This window comes from Diadema antillarum, unplaced genomic scaffold (genome assembly GCF_040938485.1).
Source record: "Diadema antillarum isolate AM-2024a unplaced genomic scaffold, OU_Dant_1.0 seq00002004_RagTag, whole genome shotgun sequence".
In the NCBI taxonomy this organism is placed as follows: Eukaryota; Metazoa; Echinodermata; class Echinoidea; order Diadematoida; family Diadematidae; genus Diadema; species Diadema antillarum.
The window spans coordinates 59,550-77,391 of NW_027272660.1; the positions used below are offsets into that span (position 1 = coordinate 59,550).

At 39.3% G+C, this 17,842-nt stretch overlaps 1 long non-coding RNA gene across 1 annotated transcript in view; it reads right to left on the bottom strand.

Moving 5' to 3' along the window:
- Nucleotides 1-157: 157 nt before the first annotated feature.
- LOC139713572 (uncharacterized) overlaps nt 158-17,842 on the bottom strand; it is an 86,038-nt gene continuing 68,353 nt past the window's right edge. The window contains exon 3 of the long non-coding RNA XR_011709647.1: nt 158-717. This is a non-coding gene — a long non-coding RNA (uncharacterized lncRNA). The remainder of the gene's footprint in view (nt 718-17,842) is intronic.

Below are 17,842 nucleotides of genomic sequence, written 5' to 3' on the forward strand. Positions count from 1 at the left end.
TCCTCATTTTTTAAATCTGTGTTATATGTGGTTCTAGCCTGTCTGAGTCATAAAGTCAACCTGAGCTGTTGAGGTGCCTTTCTCATTCCTGGACTCTAATCAATAGAAATTTACTTGGAAGGCAAGATTTCCTTGTGCAATACTTCAAAAGACACGCAACCAATTCCAATTTTATTCCAAAACGAATGCTTTGGTCTTCCTCTCAGAACACAGAGGCAGATCCCTCCAGCTTGCATTCAACACTTTTGCTCATTTGCACTTTCCCCTCCCACCAAAGAAGAGGACGGACGTCTAATTTGGCAGAACTCAGTTTGGCAGATCATATCATTCCGTCCGTCCCTGCAGCTCCATTCTCCCACTCATCAAGTGCTGAACTCTGGCAGCGATAAAGGCCCTTCAGGTGTCCTTTGCAGCCTAATTCTTTTTTTTTTCCTCCTACAAAGCTGAAATCCCTCAAGAGGGGGGATGCATTTCAGTCTGCCTCGGTGTTGGGGGGTAGACAGCCAGCCTGGGAGTGATGGGGCTGGAGTGAAAAGAGAGAACTCCCCGATCCAATATAGCTGAGTGGATTTCTGAGCGGCGAGTGACTGCGCCTTTCGTGGGCCACCGGCTCAGAGAATACCTGCTACCAATTGTGCCCTGCACGTCTCCACGCCTCCTGTCCAATCAGACCGCTGGCTGACGTCAACCGCGTGAACAGTCGAGTCGAAGATGAGTCTGGATAGGCGACAAAAATAGAAAAATGCAGTTTTAGTCCAGGCAGCTCCAAAATCTCCAAACACCTTTTGTGATTGATACAGTTTGCTAGAAGAGATTTCGTGACTTGAACAGCAAAGCAGCTCTGAGAAAAATCGAGGGAGAGGGAGAAAAGAGAGAGAGAACATTGTAAGGGGATATGAATATAATCATCAACGTGAGAAAACAGCACCTAAAAATGGAATTGAGCCAGATTAGATATCTTTAAGAAGCAGGTAGACTCAGACGCTCATTTCCAGGACAACCACTAGCATACATATTAAAGCTTAATAGAAGCATACATCTTTTAAATCAACGGCACAATGCAAACTACATGAAAGCATCAAATTAATAGAATTAATCATGTGCCTTGGCTCCACTGAACAAATTGTCTTTAGAATCAAGGCACTGATTCTCAAAATTGCATGCACACTGCGGTCTTGTACATTCGATGGTATACATGTATGCTTTGATTAGCAGTGACAAGCAAGTATACGTCAGTTCTATAATGGAATCTCATCGGTGACAGCATGAATGCATAATTTGTGATTAGGCATTTCTCTCATTTCTTACATCACTACTTTATATGCAGTATATGTCACTTTATATGTTCACAAATTTTTTGAGAGTTGACATAAATTCCTGAAATCAACAGTGCGAAAAATATTGCCTAATGCAACACAATGCATCATACTGTTAAAAGAGGAATGTTAAAATGTTAGAATGTTAAAAGAGGAGAATGTTGATTTTGCGAATTTCGCAAAAGCCAAGATTCGCGAAATTAAAATGAACGCAAAAGTTCTTGTCTGCACTATAATCACTGAATGCCAGTGGCAATGTGTGAAAATTTCATGCCATGAAAAAAGGCCGTCGGCTCTGATTTGCAAAAATTTCATGCCATGGCCAAGACCGTTGGCTCCTATTTGCGAAAATTTCATGTCGCGAATATATCATGTTTTACAGCATATTGTCTTCAAGGTGGACAATCCCTAGCTTTATCTTGTAAGGGGAAAACATAATTCTCTCTATCAGTTCTCCATCAATGTGGTTCTCGATCGAGAATTCAACCATTCTTGATATCTTCTCACAAGTCCAAATTTGTGAAATAATAAGAGAAACATATGGCATATGATACAGTATCCACTTTGATATCAGGCAAAACTTTGTAACATTTCTTGCACATTCTCAGTACAGCAAAGGCTAATGACATGATAATGTAATACAGTTCGACCTCGATTATCCGGCCTCCTTTTATCCGGAAATCTCTATTATCCGGACGCGTTCACGCAGTGAAGGACTTTTTTTTTTCATCCAAAAATTGAGAAAAAACAGTGACTTTAAACTCAATTAAGATTTCTACAAAACTCACACGATTTACCCACAATATTCCCGACAGAACTGAGGTAAAACATGTATGATTTTTCACATAAAGATATACTTTATTTTTGTGAAGAAGGGACTACAATTTTGCGCAGGCTAGCATAGATTACACCACCGTTGCGGGGTACGCTACCTGCCTAGCTGCAAGTGCACTGGGACGGCAGCTTGGACGGCAGCTATATACATTAACATTGTGTCTCCCATATCCGGCCAATTCACCTATCCGGATGAGCGCCGGTCATCGAGGTCAAACTGTATATCACTCTCATCAGAATTCTTACTCACAGTAGTGGTACAATTACACATCATCCAACAATATGCAAAAATACAAAGCATCATAAATGATCTTTTTTATTTCAATGGATCATAATATGCTGAAACAGATTTTTTTTTTGTCACTAGGAAGATGTTAGGCATATATAGTACAATATGTCATCTACAGATAATCAACAGGTTACTATGATCAAATGCTCTGTAATGTACAATCTCTGGCGACTTACAGGGTGATAAATATCCAAAGTAATGACAAAAAAAAAAGACAATGTGACTTACAGTTCCCGCCCACAATAACCTAACCCCTCACCGATGTCTGCCTCAGACCTTAAAGCTCACCCCCACTCCCACCCCCCAGAATAGGGGGAGGAGACATGTGTTCATACACACAGAGGATCACTCAAGAGAAAAGAGAAGTGTGTTTAAATTAGGTTAAATGGGGAGCCACAAGAGTTCTAACAGGCATCAGGTGAAGTCGGCCATACAACTCGAGTGAGTTCTGGGAGAAGATTCACAGCATGAGAGGACAGAGAGTGAAGGGGAAGAGAGGGAAGGGGGGGGAGGGGAAATAGCCAGGCACATTCTACAGAACTAGATTATTTCGACCAATTTGGCAATGAGACTCTTTTTGTTACCCCTGGTGGTAAAGCTTTGCTTGTAGCACTGTCTGAAGATGAAGTGACATTTTACCTGTATCTCTGTCTCACCCATACCCACCCTCTCTGTCTTGTCTTCATTCCATAAGTAGAGAACATTTTCCATGTAATTGTTTTACTTCACTGATTGACAGCAGCAACAGCATGCTAAAAACAAAACAAAACTAAACAAAATCTCTCTTTTTTTTGCGTGTGTAACATGTTCATGTGTGTATCTGAAAATTAACCCAAACTATTTTTTTTTCACTCTCTTGCCCTTCTTTGGGCTTATAATATCCAACTAGTCTACAGAATATCAAACCTGTAAAATTAATGTCATTGTCCACTTTTATAACAGCAAACTAAGTGAAAGCTATTATCATGAGAAGGTTGTGAGGTAATATCTCATGATATTAGCTTGCACTATTCCACCAAACTCTGGATTGGTTTGGCATCACTTCTGAGAGACTTTGCTAATAATAGTTTTTGTTCTTGTTCAGGCAGCCATTTGTCAGGTGAGCAGGACTGTTTCACGCCGGTATCTCTTTTCATGTTTTGACTCACATCTTTCTAAATCTTATGTGATATATCACATAATGGTCTTTGTCATCGCTTTTGGTTCACTTTCATCATAGAGCTTTCCATTTTTGACTTGGCTGACAACCCTCTTACGATATATACATTTCCTTCATCAAAATTTATCTATTCATCAAATAATGATAGCAAAATCATCAGTCATCATAAATTTTAGCAAAAGAGTCTTGTATGAAAGAACAATTTGTTGAAGATTTAGGCATAGTTTTATGACCCACTGAATGGGTCACAAAATTATGCCTAATTACAGATAAAATGCCAGATAAAACTGACACATTTCAGAAGGAGATGAATGATGAATTCATTTCTAATAGTATCATGCCCGATTCTCATATTTCAGGCTCACAGCAGTTATACAGGATAATGGTAGGATCTTTTTGACATTTAGTACCTAGTACCTTGATGTATATGATTACAGCTTTCCACCTCTAGATGTGATCAATGACACAACAAGACCAATTGCTCACAACGTTACAGCTAGCACGTAAATAGCAGGGGTTGGGTTGAAATACTCACTTATATTACCATATTGATATACTCATATGTTACCAGCAGTCCAAATTTACTTCACTGAGAAACCTCCACATTGGTAATCACAAATTCTCATTCACATGGCTGAAGCACACGCATAGCCCTTCCATCTGATGGTGACGAGCAATATTGACAAATCACACGACAAAATAAAACAACTGCAATACCTTCATTCTCCTTGCTGGAGTTATGAATAGAATGAGGAGGGAGAGGAAGGGGAGAAATTTTATTTTTTATCGGGAACCAGCCTAATGATAAAATGTGAAGGACAGTCACATCCAACAATTGTAATCAGTTGCTCAAATTCACAGCATAAATGCACAGTATGCACACAGCATACACTTGAAAAAGTGTAATTTGTGAATACAAAAGGAGGCTAAGGGTTAGCACTGCTGAAATGACACATCCACCCATCAGGTTTGTACACCAACTCCTAGATGTCCAAGATGTCTGCCTAGACAGATTTATATAAATATACATCATAGGCCTACCTCAGGCCATGGTCAGCAAAAGGTTTTTCGAGAGTGGCCGTGCAACAAAAATCACCAGTATTGCTCGCCGTGACTGCATCGGCGTGAATGCATCGACAGGAAATTGCCACTTTGATTGTGATAAAAGGCAGCTGGGGCGAATTTTGCAGTTTGAGCACACGTCGCCTGCATTTCATCCCTAAATTCACCTGTTGGAAGGAGATTATACTGCTGCCTTTGCTGTCCCTTCTATTTCTTTTCACACTGTATTTGATGCTGATGTTGATAGGCAAAAATGAAGAGGGCAGAGGTGAGGTATAGAGTCAACTTATGAGTCTGAGCATGGGGGGGGGGGGGTGGATACCCACTACCAGAAAACAGGACCACAGCAGTGAAAGGTGTGCATTAGAGGGAGAAATAGAAGACTGCCTGTTGAAACAAGACTAAAACTCTAGGAAAGGGGTGACATGTTATTAAATATCATTAGAATTCCACAGATGCCCTATCTGGAAATGATGTGTTTGTTGAAGGATGAATGGGCATCCAGCCACGCAGCAAAATGTGTAAAATACCAAGCTCATTTTCTACTTAAAGTTAAATGGCAACTGACAATGTCATTTACCTTTCTTTGTTCTGATTTTTTTTTTATTGCTGTTTTGCCAACAAAATATGAATCAATAGAAATTTCAATATGTTGATCTTTACTATCAGTCATAGCTTGCCCATCATTGGTTCAACACAAGTTAGCACAAGCTTTTGACATAAAAACCAGATAGGGAAAGACAAAAAGGAGACAAAGCATTTAAGAGACAAACACACAGACTTTAGAGGTGTGAGTGGTGATACCACACCAGAGGGTTAATTCCCATATTAAAAGACTATTTTCTTGCCCCAAGAAAACTACTGGTTTCATTGGATGTCAATTTACATTAAATATATATTATAAAATGGGTTCAAGAATGTAGCCAATAGGAAGCGCTGAAATGAGTCACGTGTGCTTTGGTTATTCTAGTCCCATCGCACTGCGTGTTAAATCCACCGTGGTTAAATCCTATTGCCAATCGTCTGTGCGCGCGGCGGCTCCTTTGAATTGCATGCATACATACAGTACGTGCTGTCAATCCTGTAAACAACTTCTAGTTCGGGCTGCCGGCTGGCCGGCCTTTCTTCCCTTGTGCATAACATGTGTGGCGTACGTACTTACTCTTATATACGTACACTTTGTACAGTACAGTAGACCAAGCGTTGTGGGACCGGACGCGTACATGGAGTCACTTTGAAGGGCAAATCCAACGATTTAGCAGGTTAATTCTCATGCCGTTTTCAGAGTATGTTGTCTAGTAGGCCTATATGAGGAGTCTATATCAAGTCTTTAAGGTAAAGGGTGCATATTCTATGTAAAATAAGTAAGTTTTCATGCGTGAACTTAAGTGTCCGGAAACCCAACCCCCCATCATACTTATACTGTATGTGCGGGATTTCCGAGTGCGACGTGCGTAAATGTTTGGGACGAACATCTTCGGACGTCTTGACCCACAAAGGTACGTGAAAAACGCTGAAAAATGCTGTTAGTTTTCGAATTTTTGACCCATTTTATAAAACAAATGATGCACAGGATTATTTTGTGGCGTTAGTGGAGGCGTAGCTCACTCTCGGGTATTTACAATGTAGTGCATGTTTCACAATTGTAAATACCCTCGAGTGCACTATACACCTCCACTAACGCACTCTATCCTGTGCATCATTTGTATAATATGCAGAACAATTAACATAGTGCTATGACAAACAGCATTCCAAGACCACTGTTTCAGTAATGACTTTTATGACTTTTAGTAATCAAAAGAAGCAGTGCTAGTTTTGCAAAGAACAAGGAACATTTACAGTTGTGCTATCCACTCATGATAAATTATTCTGACAGCTTTTTTGTTTTTGTTTTTGTTTTGGCTCAAAAGATTGTACAATGCATGACATTTGCTATAAATATTCAATATGACTTCACATTTAAAGAGCATCTGAGGGCATTCTGTTTCTTTGCCATTTCTGCCATTAGGGATGTATTGTTCATGTTTCTGGCCTCAACATTTAAAAGAAAAAAAAAATATGCAGTCCTGAATATGAGTTCACCAAAGTATTCTACAGTGGTAGATCCAGGTTGGGGGGGGGGGGCAGTAATTTTTGTTAAAACAACAGAAATAAAAAGAAAAAATAGAGGACACTTGTGCCCACTTTAATTTTGTAAGGGCTCCCCTCCCCCCCCCCCCCCCCCCCCCCCCTTATAGAATTCCTGGATCTGCCCCTGTTTTACGTGCGTAAATATGGCTTTTTTTTTTTCCCCTTCTTTTATTAGAGGGAGGGAGGGGCGGGATTGACATTCATTCATGGTTACCACTGCAAGAGGTCATTTTTGATTAGATGATGATACTTCTTCTTCATATTTTGACTACACACAATTTTGTTTTCTATGAACACAGAGGGTACCGATGCAAATAATGTTGTGTTTGCTGAAACAAGTCTTGCGCAAATGCAAACAGAATATGACTGTGATGCCGGGGTAAGAGGCTAATATGTGCACCCACGTGCATTCGAGGCTGAAATACTTTTAAAGTCATCAATGTAGAAAGAAGCCTACTTTTGCATCAGTACCTTGTCGATGTTGTCATGGTTGTTCAGGATTGGGTGCAATGTGTGCTCAAACATGCATGGTCAACAGGAAGTGTTTTTTCATACCGTGGTTATTATAGAACAGGTAGCGAAAATCCTGGGATCTCATTGGTCGAGAGCTGTGTGTTGATTTTTACTGGCTGCACTCTGCCTCAAAGAGGACAACCACTGCAAACATGTTATTGCGCACTTGTAGCAAGAGTTTGCGCACTTGCAGGAAAGGTTCGCGCACTTAGCAAGTGTTCATGCACTCTGTAGGAGATGTCTATTGTTTAGCATACCATGCATCCAGTACTTTTGCCTTGCATTTTGAAGTACTGGGTGCATGGTTTTTGTCTATGGGAAGCCAAGAGGAAATGCATCCAGTAAATTCGCCATCAGGTTACACAATCAAAAAATGGATTTCTGGCAAGAAAATTGTCCCCCATTCTATAAAACAGATGATGCACATGTCTTTTCGTTCGTCAGTAGGATTACTGTGCATGCGGTAACTATGGAATTTAGCCTAAACCTTCTTGGCTTTGCCTCGTGGGTCAAGCATTCCATAATTACCTCATGCACACAATTCCAACTGAAGCGCTCAGACTTGTGCGTCATTTGTACACTGTACCATGTCCTAACAGTAAAGATACAGGAAGAAGGGGGTGGCAAAATGCTTGATTTCCACTAGTCTGCTCAAAGGCAGGATATAGTCGGTGTAATCACGAAGACAACACTGTGAATATGTTCACATGGACATCATTAATGTCACTACAAAAATGAAAACTGTTGATTTTGGCTTTAAAAAAACAAATGCAGCAAAAAAGTACAGCATTACTCTGATACAAGTCTCAACACTAGGAGAAAACCAAACTGTGAGGTGAATCTGAAAGGTGTATATCTTTAAAACCACTGGTGGAATAATGTTTTTTCAACATGCTGCCCGATGCAAAACTTCTCTTCCCACACTTTCAACTTTTGTCACCTCTTGCGAAATGGCCTCCCTACTACCGAAAAACCACATTCAGATAGCGGTTGGTGCTGCCATGACAATCGCCTCCTAAAAGACCATCGTCACATCCCCAGGGATCGACGGGGCACCAGATAATCAAGGTACTAGATGTGAATATCTTCCTCTTCTTCTTCTTCTTCTCTTTCTCTTGCTCAAGTCATTCTCATCCACTTTAAGGCCATCAAGAGAGCATTGTCCCTTTCACATGGTATACAGATTTTTTTCCCCCTCTCCTTTTTGTTGTTGTTTGTTTGTCTTTATCACATCCACCTTTCTTGTTCACCCACACGCCGTAATCCTTTCTAACAGTTTCCAAGTGTTCGTCCATAATGCAAAGCTACTTACCCAGGCACTGGGAAAGAAGATTATGGAGATAAGGGAGGAGAAAGGAAAAACTCCATTCTACCACCGGAGATCAAGCATCCTTTTTTAACTAAGAAAAAAGTGTAGAAATCTGGTAGAATCGAGCCGTCGCAACTTTATGGATGGAGCAAGTAATCTCTACAAAAGGGCATCTTCCTGCTTTTAAAAGCATTACACAGAATCATGATTTCCTTCTTTTTTCCTGTTTTTTGTCGTTCTCATTTAATGGTGCTTGAATTCAAATGCACTCTCCTGCAAGCACGCTCACAAAATGTGAATATCAGATGTAATATACAAGATTTGGCTAACAGCATCGTTGCTGAAACTTGACAGACACTAAGATTTACCAAAGAGCTTTATGAATAATGCATGAGCCTTGAATCAAGGCTACAAATACTTCAATGTTGTAACTTTTTCCTTGTGGGTTGCACCTTTGCCTGATCTAAACACACATACATGCACACAAACACATTTGCACAAACCAACGATTATACTATATCATAAAGTGCCGCTACATATTATCTTTGGTTGTACCTATAATGCCTGAAACTTTGACAGTCTTTTAAGCCTTTATATCATTTGACCTTATCCCATTGAGGACAAGCTGATTTTGCTTTAACCCATTGAGGACAGGTTGATTATGCTACAACACGCATTTCCAATAGACACTTGCCCAAGTATGCTCGGGATTCATCCTCAACGGGTTAACACACGTTTCCCATAGACACCTGCTTGAGTATACTCGGGACTACTGTAAAAGTGGAAATTTTTGCGGTGTTGAAATTTTCGCGCATTTCGCGCAACCAGTCGCTGGCGCAAAAATAAAAGCACGCGAATATTTTTGTGTGCCATATGTTCCAGTAGTTGATGTCTTGATTCCGCGGAATTAAAAACATGCGAAACTCTTCTCACGCGGCCAAGCGCGAAAAATTAGTCGCGCGAAAATATCCGCTTTTACAGTAGTCTTAATGGGTTAAGGTCTTGCTCTTTAAGTATTGAGGTACCTTATGTCATTCTCAAGTTCTCAGAAACCTACAAATCCCAGCATTCACCTGAGCAGTGCCCTTTGCCTTCAAGGCACTCCACCTGAAGCAAACTGTTTTCAAAATCTTGAGATTAGAGGGTTGCTGCAGGCCCCTCTGGGATCATCCTTCTAAATTTGGGTACTTGGGCCCTGCCCTAAAGGCTCCCTTATGGGACGTCTGCATCATTTCCACAGAATTATGCTTGATGCTATGCTTGCAAATTTGATCACTCCTATACCAAGTTCCGTCAAAATTCAACCCCTCTTTATATCTCCAGCGCAAGGGGCTAAGTCACACACAGAGAAAAGTAATCGCCGTCTGAATAACATGAAATTCCAAATCACAACTTTTTCCTCAGTGTACTAGTAACCTCCCTGTATTATTCAAGCTTATGGGAAACTTACGACAAAGTTGACCTACAAGGCCCTAAAGTCTGACCATCTAATGGAAGTAACCAGACATCACATCACCACCACTACTACCAAAGACATTCATATCTTATGCTGATAACACAGTATCTTACAAATGTGTCTGTCACGCTTTACTCAGGTTTAAAGTTGTCTTGTGCAAGGTGACTGCCCTGAGCAAAGCACACTCTAGGATATATTAAAGGGATACTTTAGGTCAGAAAGGCAACAAAACACAAAACAATGTCACCACCATTCTATCAACGTGTTATAACACTACACTGAACAATTTTGGCCTTTGGATGATTGGAAGACATTTAAGGGTATAAAAACAAATAAGAATGTTAACAAATATTAGAATAACTTTCAAAATACATGTACTCCAGTCATCCAGTGAATACTATATGTATAAAAAAATATTCTGTCTTCACCATGAATTAAACACTATGGTTTATCCTATTTATAAGACATCATTGCATGAAGCCTACTGTAAAAACAGAAATTTTTACGTGAATGAAACTTTCGCAAATTTCTGCGCCAACATTAGCTACAGCATAATGCACAAAGAAGTTCTTGTCTACACAATGCACTGAATGCCAACCGCAATTCAAGAAAGTTTCGTGCTACAAAAAAAAAACACGAATAAATAAAAAATGCCATTGGCTCCAATTTGCAAAAGTTTCAAGCTGCAAATGTTCCCAGTTTTACAAGTAATTCTGTAAATGGCAATTATGCCCCATGCCACTCTATCCAACCCCTCTCCCCAAAAAGATACATATAAATATACATATTAAATATATATATACACTCAGCAAAAAAAGAAAGTAAACACTTTTTCGAAGTCATATTTTTCATAGAAGATTTTTAGGAAAATCAATGTATTATATACCATGTTAAAGGTAATTAGATTGGCTATTAAGCTAATAGGTTAATGAAAAAGAAAATTTTACGCATGAGTGAGCACATTTGTTTTTGTCCTCCAAAGCACAAAATCAAAAATTGCAAAAATTTACATGTTCTCTTTCATTTGCAAATGCCCTACACGATAACATTGGCAACAAAAGACCAGTTTTACACATTGAGAGACATGAATGAAATAGGAAAAATAAGTTTTTGTTCTCTTTATCTCTTTATAACTTCTAAGAAAAACAAAGTGGGAAACTAAAGGGGAAAAATAAGAATTTTCTGTCAAGTCAAACTTCAAATGACATAGGGAATAATATGCATAAAGATGATTAAATAAGCTGAATTCATTTATTTATTTCTTTTGTTCTAGTGATTTAAGAGCCCATGTGACAATTTCAAGAACCAAACATTATTTACACTTTCTTAATTTGAAAAAAAGCTCAAATTTCTTCCATTTTTGTTAATTTTTACTTCTTCTCTTATTTCATTTGAATTTAGATTTGACATAAGATGCTTTATTTTCCTCCATTATTTTTAGCCTTCATTGATCTTTTGGGCTTTAGAGATATCACAGAGATCAAAGGTTTATTTTTGCAACTTAATTCATGTTTCTTTTTGTGTGAAATTTGTTGTTTGTTCCTATTGTTCCATGGAAGAGCACATACGCATGAATGACAACTTGTTCAGTTTTGCAATTTTTATTTTTGTGCCTTGGAAGAGAAAAACAATGGTGTTCACTCATGCGTAAAGTTTCCCATTTTGTTGACCTACCAGGTTGATAGCCAATTAAATGACCTTCAATATGGTATATAATACATTAGCTTTCAGCCAAATATTCTATGAGAAATCTAAACTTGAAAAAGCGTTTACTTTCTTTTTTTGCTGAGTGTATATATATATTTACACAATATTTTTGTGGCATGAAATTTTCGCGAATTAGAGCCGACAACTTTTTATCACTGCATGAAATTTTCGCGAGTTGCCTCTGTCATTCAATGCGTATAGTGTAGACAAGAACTTTCATGTGCATTTTAATTTTGCGAATCTTGGCTATCGCGAAATTTGCAAAATTAAAATGCATGCGTACATTTCTTGTTTTACAGTATACATATATTGCACACACTACTGGAGAAAAGGAATAATGAAGCCATCAACAGATACATCCTTTTCATCCTCTCTTTAAACAAGCACCTGTTTTGACCAAGATGGCACATATTTCAAAGGTGTGCAAATGAAATGTCACCGTGATGGGGCAGGCTGGTGATTTATGAATGGATTATACCGAGACCCCACGAACAAACAAAAAACAACAGAAAAATAGGAGCAACGACGTCCCGACAACAACTAGGCAATCTTTGCTGCTCATTGTCAGTTAAATCACGTACAGAGCACTTTTTTTTTTTAATCTCTCTCTCTCTCTCTTCTGCAGCGCCAACCCCATGAGACACATCCCAAAACCATTCCCGCCGGTTGTAACGTTACACCTCCCATCTTTTGCAAAGTCTTTTTTCTCTCCCCATTTTTTATTTTTTTTTTTTCGCATGAGCCTCCATATAGGAAGAGAAGGAGAGATAAAAAGAAGAATCAAGAGAGACAGAAACAAACTATTCTCTCGCCACGAACATTTTTTTTTTCCTCAGATCGTTTCTCCTCCCATCTTCACCCTCATCACGGTGCTGGGCATTAATCACACCCCCATCATCACTGCCAAGTTGATTGGTCCATTAATCATCCACGTCCCTTCATCCTGAAGCACCATTGTTAATCCGCAGATTACAAAACACCCACAAAACCCCTCATGAGCTATTTGTAGGGGGAAAAAACAACAACAATGCATAATAGCACAGGGCATACTTTGACCAGAAAATATTTCTACTACTATTATTAAAAAAAAAAAAAAAAAATACCCTGGTACATGGGATATCCAATAAGAAAGTGAAGATTCAAATCAGAGTTTGGGCTTACTCAAATTAACAAAAGCAATTTAACTTTCATTTTTTGGGGGGTAGGGGGTATTTTTGAGTGCTCTTTAAGAAAAGGTTGTTCTGCGTATTGGGGTGATATCACACAGTTCCTTCAATATTCATCCTGCGCTACAATAGGGGACACCAGGGGCCCGTTTCATAAAACTTGTCAACAGTGACAACTGCCACATTTCTACGACAAATTTGCTCTCAGCCAATCAGATGCAAGGATTTCAGTAGCTTGTCAAATCTATGACAACTTGCCACTGATGACAAGTTCTATGAAACGGGCCCCTGAAATTTCAGTCCAGCCATTTGTAGCTGAAATATCATTGGCTGAGAACCAGAAAGGCATTATTGCAATTCTTTTTAATTCTTTTTTATTTTTTTTTTATTTTTTATTTTATTTTATTTATTTATTTATTTATTTATTTTTTTTTTGGGGGGGTATTGAATTATCAATACTGATATCATGTAGACCTTGATTTCCTCTACATTATGGTGTCAATTTTGAATTAATTTCATTTTCAGTAAAATCAAAATTACAGTGGTGCTATTCTATCCCTTATTTGGAAAAATGCTTGAAATAAGTCCAATCACTTTTGATTAAACAAGCTTTTATTTCATGAAAATTGATTGTTTTGTTTTTATTTACTGTCAAATCTTAGAACGCAATAGCACCTTCTGTTTCTCAGCTGATATATCTCTACAATGCCAAATGCTATTACACCAGCTGTATGCAAGCTGTATTGCTGCTACTCTCAGCTACTCTTCAGGTAACTTGCACATTGGAATATCAGCAAGTCTTCAAGTCAGAGATATGGGGAAAGGAAGGCTCACAGCAGGTAGAGAGAAATGCTCCAGTAAATCCCCAGAATGTGATTGATGGTGTTCATAATATGCCAAAATGCGGAGAAGCTCTCCCAACTCATAAAGAGAGTCATTTTGAGCAACTTCCCTGCCCTGCCTAGAATGCAACCCCCGACAAACATACACACTGACAGACACACAAACATACACAACCCCCTTCCTCCTCACCCCCCTCCCACCTCCCCAACACATACACACAAGCACATCAAACAGGCTCACACCAACATGGGCACATGGGTTCACATTCATGCCATACAAGATGAAAATCAACTGTTCAACAATACACACTGTGACATCACAAAGAGCCACACCACAAATAAAAGCATGAATGAAGTTATTCATTCTGTCAGTTTCATTCGTTGCCTCCTATTTATTATACACAAACTACTTATCTTGCTGGGGATCTCCATCAATTTGCCATGGCTGGTACTTTTATTGACAGCACCATTTCACACTGGAAAGCTTTCTATATTGAGAAGTACAGACATTAAAGCTGAAAGAATTGGTTGATGAAATCATAAACTACGAACTACTAGGTGGTAGTTGCAGCAGAAAAATAGAGAAAAAACAAAAGACAAATAGTTCTAATTTCACTGAAGGAATTTTACAGTGAATTCAAATGAGGATTATCACCTATGGATGCAGGGCATTGAATACTCAGAATATGTGAAACATTTTCATAAGTTCACACAGCTAATCACAATAATCAATATGAACATTAATTGCAAAATCTCTGCATCAGTGATGTGTTTGGGGGTTGTTGTTTTTTCTTCACAACTGAAGTCATTTCTAGCAAGGTTATGCTTACAAACCAATATTACAGTCACGACAATGCCAATTTTAGTCACTCAATGTCTTTCCATTTTCTTGCATGACAAGAACACCTTGTTTAAACCTGAACCCACCATTATGAATGTTTATACAAGAAACAGGAACTATGTTCATGCATAACAGCAAAATGATACCCTTCATTAAATATCACGAGGAACGGAGCTGAAGGCTTACAACTATATTTACCAGACAGTGGTTGCTCAGAATATACTGATGAAGATTTTGATTCATCCACGTAAAATGATAAAAGCGTGTAAAGTAAATCTTTTCAACTGGTGAATGCTCGCCAGCCAGACAGAGCTGAAGAAGTGACGCGGACGAGTCATGCAACTGTTCTCTCCTTGATTTTCACAAGTAAGTCCAGTCTAACAGGTTGCTCAGAATATTAGTACAAGGGATTAACTGTGCAGATAAGCAGACTGGCTGGTAAGACAAAGCAGTGGCATGGACCCTGGTAAAGTCATGTTTTACTCGAGTTCCTAATGTCTTATGCCACAGACATACATGGCATGTTGAAGCTTTGGGGGCAACACTGTGCTAAAAGTTACAGTGATTTTATTCCTATGTGTACACCTTCATGCCAACAAAAAGAATTTCCTAAATGGACAATAAATGAATCTGAATCTGAGTCTGAATCTGAATTAAGACCAGGCTTGGGTAGAGCTGCGCAGAGTTGTGCACCGACTATGCTGAGCATGTAAACGCTGCCCTACACTGTGCCTTTGCTGGCTTATGTAACAATATGCCAAGGTATGCAAAGGAGAACGTGAGATGGATGAAAAAAAAAGTAAAATGTGTTATTTTTTGCGCATTTTTGGCATAGAGCACAGGACACAGAAAATATGCAGTTAATATGAGTGTACGTCTACACAATGCTATACTACTATATGCCATGCCTACACATTAGTATGTGTCATACACTAAATGCCTACTCAATAGTACGCTATCCTACGCCAGTCCAGTGAAAAATCCTTTGATGCTGGATTCAAGCATCTACCCACACACTTCTTCTCATTTTTGCATTTTTGTGATAGCTTGCTTCTTCATTTGTTTTTGTTTTTTTGTGTGTTTTTTAGTATGCAGCCTAATTTTAGTGTACTCGGTACGCTGCATCAAGCAATTCTATGCAGGCCTGGTGTAAAAGCCCCTTTACAGCAATCACTCTTCATTGTTTCATATGGTTGGTAGACTCCTATCAAGACTTACAGGCTCATAGTCACAACTGTGGTGTAAATTTAGTCTACAGTTTATACAAATTTCTTCTGCATACATGCACATAATGGAATGTGTACACCAACAGACATCCAATAACAACAACAACAAAGCGCTGATACACACTTGTAAAAGGTATGCCCATTTCATTCCTATTTTAGTACATGGACGAGATTAAAACCACGGTTTTGATTTTAACCAACATTACGAATACCAGCCAAAATGTGTGAATGAGTCATTCACACAGCAAGCTGCCATCAATTTTTAGTGACAAATCAAACTTAATTCTCCTCAGGACTGTTCCAGACAATGCATCCCATAGTCACCTTCAACTAGTAATGATTGAATTCAAACTCTAGACATTCCTCATTATATGTAGACACAGCATGCACCTGACCCCATAAACCATTTATATCAATAAGACTTTTAATGCAATTATGGCAGTGTGAGGCAGCACCACGACATCTTCCTGACTGCTATCTACCGCTGTATGCATGCCATGCACAGAGTTGTGAATGGAATACATGTGGCTTAGAAGAGGCAGACTTGAGCATCAGAGGGGTTAGAAATTATGACTTGAATTTCACTCTTGTCAGATATCCATTCCGTCTTCTCATGTCCCAAAGCTGACAACTACAAAAGCTCACCATGTTTGAAGTCAGAGATATTAGATTATTTCAAGGAATACTCCAGAAATCTTAGCTTTCTTTCAGTCAAGGGAGAGTGGGGGGGGGGGGGGGGGAGGGGGTGGTGGGGAGGGGAGATGGGGTTGGGGGTATTACTTTCCTCACTCCATGTATTTCTACGTCTCACATGAATTAACCCTTTGCAGACCCTGATTTCAAATTGGGTGTCTCACAGGAGAGGAGGTTGGATCACAAACCTCCTCTCCAAATTTCAATTTCTGAAATGCAAGTCTTGGATAAACATGACGAGGAATGACTGCTGCTATATCTCCTTCTCAGGTGAGTTCTGCTATGGCCAACAGTGTGGACTGACCTGGGAAATCAGCATTTCGCAGGGGACAAGGGGGAGCGGGAAAAAGCAGCTGCTGCCCCAAACCCCCCTGCGGCTCTCTTTGTGGAAATATCTCTTTTTGTACAGGCAGTGTTGGGTTTCTGGGCATGATCTGAAATTATCTGGCACATGGTTTGATTTTCACACCGTGGTTGACCTGGAGGCACGGTGTTCTTTCCACATTAAAGGATACCAAATCTATCCCCCCCCCCTCAATTTCATCTCCTGTATTCTACCATAGTACATGTGCCTGTTGACTATGTGAATAATGTGACTCTCTGATCCCTTACGCCCCCCCCCCCCCCCAAAAAAAAAAAAAATTGCCTAGGAAGACAAATGTACAGATGACACAGAAAGTATGCAATAAGCAGGCAGATAAGTACAGGTCAGACAAGATAGGCACTGGACGGGACTGTTAAAGCGACTTAGTCAGAAGTATGTCTGCCTTACAATAAAGAGGCTTGGGTTCAGGTTCGGCATAATGCTGTTGGGACAACAAAACCTCATATCTCAAAAATGTAAAATGCTCGGGAGAGTGAAAAAAAACAAAGCCAAAGCACTATAACGAATGGGATTGCCTTTCCTTTGACATGCTGTGGTGGCTTCATTCTGGGAGTAAGACAGCTCAGGTCTGGACAGGACATCACTTAACTGATTACCTAACAATTTATCATTAAAAGGGATTTTTACCACCATTTGAAATACAGGGTTTTGATACACCAGTGAAGATTATGCTTTATTGAATAAATCATGCCTTCTAAACATAGACAAGACACGCTTTGTCTTCTGGACTAGCCATTTAATGGTGGTCCTGTGTCAAATTCATGCATACACACAGTCCCATTTCAAGTCTCCTTGCAAAGAGCAGGTTGCAAACCCAAGAATGCTGTCGAGCCCAAGCATGTTGAGGAAAGCAGGCAAATGATGTTTTTTCCCTGTATGATTTGCCGCAGGTGACTACCACTTGTAAGCATAAT